The following is a 5,456-nucleotide window of genomic DNA, read 5'->3' as shown; positions in this document are numbered from 1 at the left end:
TCCGAAACGAAAGGAAGTAAAGGGAAAAAAATAAATTTTCAAGATGAACAGAATGGTGGCAGAGATTACAATGTAAATTACTGTGTGATGTTACAGTCACGATTTACAAGTTGCGCGTTTAATGTCTAATCATTAATGAATTCTGTCTCATTAGTCATTACTACATCGAGTGTGGCCGGTTCTTCTCGGTTTGAAAATACCTCCTTTCAGCTAGCTGTCTTAGTTTCAAGGTACCAATTCACTGATTTCACGGAAATTCCGATTTAGCCCAGTTTAAATGAAAGAGCCAGCATCGGGTGTTCGGACATATACAGAACTGTCGGCTTACTTGGTGTGAAGGGCCGTTCCTATCAAGGAACTCCCATATTCCGGATCTCTGAGAACAGCCGCGTTTCCTGAATCTCCCTGTCGCTGATACGAAATATTTATCTGTACTGTCTCCTAAATCTGAATTTTAAAGTACATTTCCAATTGCGTGTGTTTCCTACTTTAAAGATAATAAAAGCACTCCTCGTCGGGGAATTGAACCCCGGTCTCCCGCGTGACAGGCAGGGATACTAACCACTATACTAACGAGGAGCTACCTGACTCTGTAATAGACAGGCCTGGAGCTAACTTTACTCAGTAACAGAAGAAAATGCTGAATGTGGGAATGGAGGGGTTGCGGGCTTCATTCAGTTTTTTCAGAGACTAGAAGGATGACCGGATACCTTATCTGATTGAACTCGCTGTTCTGTAATTGCTATTAGGAACCTTATGATGCGTAATAACCCACAATTTGATAGATTTGTTGAATGAAAGAAATTGAATTGTCCTCCGATTAGCATGTTCATATCGTGAAAGATTCCTCTGTTCTGTAGTGTCTCGATTTACCAACGGGAAAATCTGAGCGTCAGTGAGATCCGCGGATGTAATACTGACACCAAACTTTCAGTTAAATTGCCAATATGGGAATTGTCAGTGAATACGCGGCACACGCCTGTGCTCAATAATGCGCATGACTGACGAAAAAACGTCAATCCTGCACCTGCAGTGAAAGTCTAGGAGAGTTCGGAGGCAATGGAATGTCATCAATTCAGGTTATCTGTTTTGTGGTAAATCCTGTCAAAATAACACGTCTTCTGACCCCAATTTGGGACTTTTTAAACGGATAGGGATTTATTTTTCCTCTTGAATCATTTCCCGTCCAGGAACACAATGAGGGAAAAATACCCAAATGTTAAAATGGAAGGTGAATATATAGATGTTCAACCTGCAGTGACGGGGAGATCCCCACTGTCATTGTAAAACGAAAACAGAATTACCTGGAAAAAATAATTCTGTTTTTGTTTTGGATTTCCAGCATCCGCAGTTTATTTGTTTTTATCCCACTCTCATTGTGTCCAGCCTCCTGCTGGGCCGCCGTCTTGCATTTGTGCAGCAGCTGTTTATTATTCTGTTCAGCTCTGTCTCTCCCGTCACTGGCTCTCCATCCTGTCGATGGTGCTGTCTCATGAACTCCGAGAAGGTAACGCATTCGCTTATGAAAATCACAAGAGAGACGCTCATTTACTGAAATATTTGGTCCCAGACCGAGTGTTTAGTTCACCATAAAGAAGCTCCTGGGAATTACTTGCAATACATTTACTTTCTTTATAAGTGCCTGGCTATTGGTTGATATGTGCAATCACCGTTGACTGTCTCAATGACCTTTAAGGATAAAGGCTACCTCCCGTCTGCTGTAGAAGCCGTGCCCCTGCAGCTTGACTTCAGAAGGACATCACTAGTGAAGAGTGCTTGCACCAGGCAGCTTATAACCAGATTTCTATTTTCTAAATATTTCAGAGTCTCCAATTTTTCCGGTGCAACAAAAAATATTTGACGATGTTGCACTTTCACCTTCTCTTGCCCACGTTTCTGAAAGATAGGGAATTAATTTGCGATCCTGATAGTCTGATGGCTGCAAATGCGTGTTGCTGCTAAAACACGATAGGATGTGAAAACTAGACAACGTGCTTTCATGTTCTGAGTGAATTGTACCTGCCTCAAATCTTCATTCCCGCTCCCATTCTTCAATCCTGCCTCCAGGAGGTATTCTTTGTGTGAAAATGCGGCTCTGCATCTATGTAATTTCGGCATTAATAGGTGGTTGATTGGCAGCTACCCCCTGAGGTCGGCATAATGCTGGGAATAACTGCTGGTCGCTTTGAAAAATATTATTAAATGTGTTTCAATGATGGACATTGAACCATCGTAAAGAGCGAGTCAAAGCGTGATCGCTGCGTTTTCTCATTTAAATTCCCAACCTGGTGACAAGAATCACTCAAAGTGTCGAGGCTGAACTAGGCAGGCCACTATATGCCTTACCGAGCGATAGAGCAAGGACTTTCTTCATTCTCTCCAATGTAACATCCCTGACAAGGCCGGCATCCCCATCCCTTGAGAATGGTTAAGTGTCAACGACATTTCTGTAGGCCAGGATGGGCAAGGACAGCAGATTTCCATCTCCATGGGACATTTATGAACCTGCTTTTTTTTACAACAACCGACGATACTCTAATGTCGGTCAGCATTATTTAAATTAGTTTTATATCCCAGAATGTCTCAACTGATTTGAAATTCGATCAGCTGCCATAGTTGGATTTGAACCTATGTCCCCTGAACATTAGTCTCTCTGGATTACAAATCCAGTGACATCACCAGAGAAAAAGGCCAGTCAATTGATGTAGGTACCATTCTCTCTGATCCTTTGCTTGTGAGTATATTCTTGGCAAAGTCAAGGGTGAGAACATGATGTGATCTCTGAGTTTGACCTCAGTTCACATATTGTTGGGAGGGTTCCACAAGCACTCAACGACTTTTCATCTTCACGCCTGCTGTCAATTGCCACTGTCCTTGCCCTCAAAAGGTACCAAAAATCTCCCGCATGAGCTTTCCAGGATTCACAGCTTCAATGAAAAGAGGAAACTCGCTTGTTGCTTCATCTTGCTCCCCAGAGGAATCCAAGGGCTATAAATTCAGAAGCTGTGGAGGGGGCAGAAGGGCGGGGGCCACGTGGGGATGATCCACGTGAATTTAATTACATTCAATTGCAGGATCTCTATTCACACAACTCTGTTTTCAGGTGCCTCAAACCATTCATCATAATGTGCAGGGACCCGGCAATCACAAACTGTAGAGGAAGCTGCTGATTTGTGGAGTGCAGCATGGAACAGGGAATTCTTACCCAGCTTGTCACACAGAGGACATGTTAGTTCCTTGGTCCAGCTGTTCAATTGAGCACGCAGTCTATGGTACTCTGCACACAGGATACCATTCTCCTGCCTCTGGGCTTCCATTTCAGCCTGTCATACTCGCTGTCTGACCACTGATATTTATGGAGATGGATAAAGTGATGTTCGATCTGCGATGCTGGACTGTGCATGTGTATTACCCACCCATGTAAGTTCAGCTGTTACCAAAGGAAGCTCAGTAGAATGTGACTTTGAAAGCAGCAGGTGAGGGGCTCTGATTGGCCTGATGTGGCTGTTGTCATTCTGACTGGGGGCTAAACGTTGAGACTCAGCCTCATGCTGCCATCCGTCCTTCCCTCTGGCTGCCTCACTTGGCTCCTTTCTGCTGTCACTGTACAGAGTGGCCGTTTTCACCAATGCTGACCACTGCTCGGTGCCATTGGTGGAGGTTCACACGGTCCTGTTGGTAGGTGGTTCCTCCTCCTGATCATCCTCCAGCCTGGCCATTAACCTTGCACACTTCTGTCGGTTAGTTTACAACCTAGGCCTAGGTGAATGACACTGCTTTCCCTTTTTTCTGTGCTGAGCCATCCCCATTTCCATGGAGTCCAGAGGCAGGAGGGTGCACACTGCCCTTGGTCTACACTTTTTTCACCTTCTGTGCGCTCACTCCTGCTGCACGGTCAGCAGCAGCGCCCAGCTGCAGATCAACAGGTTGCTGAGCGGTCCTCAGCTCCTTCTTTAACTCTGCAAGTGTAATATTTGAATGTCTCAGAAATCAGTCAATTCACAATGAATAGGATTGAATAAAAGGGTTCTTTGTTTATTGTAGCTGTTAATATCTGCCTCTGTAACAGTGCAATGTTCATTGTTTTTGCTGCACTCTGACGACAAGAACCTAAATCATTTACATGAGTTCACTATTGCAGGCGGTCAAGTTGATCCTCTGAGCGGAGATGGCTCATACCAAACAGATAGCCTGGAAGTCCACCAGCGGCAACACGCCCAGGAAGCAGCTGGCCACCAAGGCAGCCCAGAAATATGCCCCCTCCAATGGCGTAGTGAAGAGATCTCATCGCTACAGGTTGGGTACAGTTGCACTCCGAGAAATCTGCCGATGCCAGAATTCCATAAAGAGTTGCTTATCCGCAAACTGTCCTTCCAGCGCCTGGTGAGGGAAATTGCCCAGGGCTTCGAAACAGAACTGAGCTTTCAGAGTCTGGAAATTGGAGCATTGCAGGAAGTCAGTGAGGCCTACTTGGTTGGCCTGTTTGAGGACACCAACCTGTGTGCCATCCATGCCAAAAGAGTGACCGTTATGCCCAAAGACACCCAGCTGGTACAACGGATCCGGGGGGGGGGGGGGGGGGGGGGGGGGGGCGTGCTTGAACTCTGCTTTATTACATCACCTCCAGAATATTTTGAAGTGATATTCAAACATTTTCTAAAACATTATTGGACTGTAGGTTTGGCTTCTTGTGGACGCTGGGCCCCGATTTTGTATTTTTGTTAGTTTTGAGTATTGATCGTGTCTTAAAGTGGAAATAGCGAAACATTATGTAAACATTCCTTCGAACTCTTGCTCAGGTTGGAAAATAAACTTTAGTATCTTTTTAAAAAAATGAAATGGTCGTGTTTGACCTATACACTCCCATCTAAACGGGAGTATTGAAGAAATTATTGTGCAGAGTGATTTTTGTTAAGCAGTTTTCTGGCTAGTTTTGCACTCTACATTGTTCGCCATGACCACAGACCTATTTACTAACCTTGCTTTTCCCTGTCACTGCAGCCTACCCTATGTTACAGGAGGAGAAAATAAAGAACAAATGCTTCCACTTATTCTCAAAATTTTCCCCAAGACCTTTCCTCGCCCCTTCCATTTGACACAGCACGTTCCCCCCCTCCTCTCGATCCTTCTTGTTGCTCATGGCAAACAGCGGCTCAATCTTGGTCAGCAGCTCCGCGATCTAGAAAACCAGTCTTAACTTCTGGGTCACTGCGGCTTGCTTTGCTGGGGACGCTGAGTCCTTGGCAGCAATAAGGTCACTGATGTCCAGATGGCCAAAAGGGACGGTAATCACAGTGGACAAAGCTTGATATGAACCTGATGAGGGATTGAGAATGGACAATGGTCAGAATGGCAGCATTGGTCAGAAAAGACTGAAAATAAGGGGCGGGAAGCAAAAGGATCTGGGAACACGTTATGACAACGATTGATGACTACAGCAATCTAGAGTTTTGTTT

General features: G+C 45.0%; 1 non-coding gene and 1 pseudogene across 1 annotated transcript; one reads left to right on the top strand and one right to left on the bottom strand.

The window, feature by feature from the left end:
- Positions 1-507: 507 nt before the first annotated feature.
- Positions 508-579, bottom strand: trnad-guc. The gene has a single exon. It is a non-coding gene; the product is annotated as a tRNA-Asp (tRNA).
- A 3,589-nt stretch (positions 580-4,168) lies between these two features.
- LOC121273528 lies at positions 4,169-4,674 on the top strand (annotated as a pseudogene).
- The last annotated feature ends 782 nt before the right edge of the window (positions 4,675-5,456 follow it).

Source organism: Carcharodon carcharias, assembly GCF_017639515.1.
Source record: "Carcharodon carcharias isolate sCarCar2 chromosome 24 unlocalized genomic scaffold, sCarCar2.pri SUPER_24_unloc_20, whole genome shotgun sequence".
NCBI classification, from domain to species: domain Eukaryota; kingdom Metazoa; phylum Chordata; class Chondrichthyes; order Lamniformes; family Lamnidae; genus Carcharodon; species Carcharodon carcharias.
Note: the sequence above shows the minus strand (reverse complement) of the source record. Positions and strands in the feature narration are given on the sequence as shown.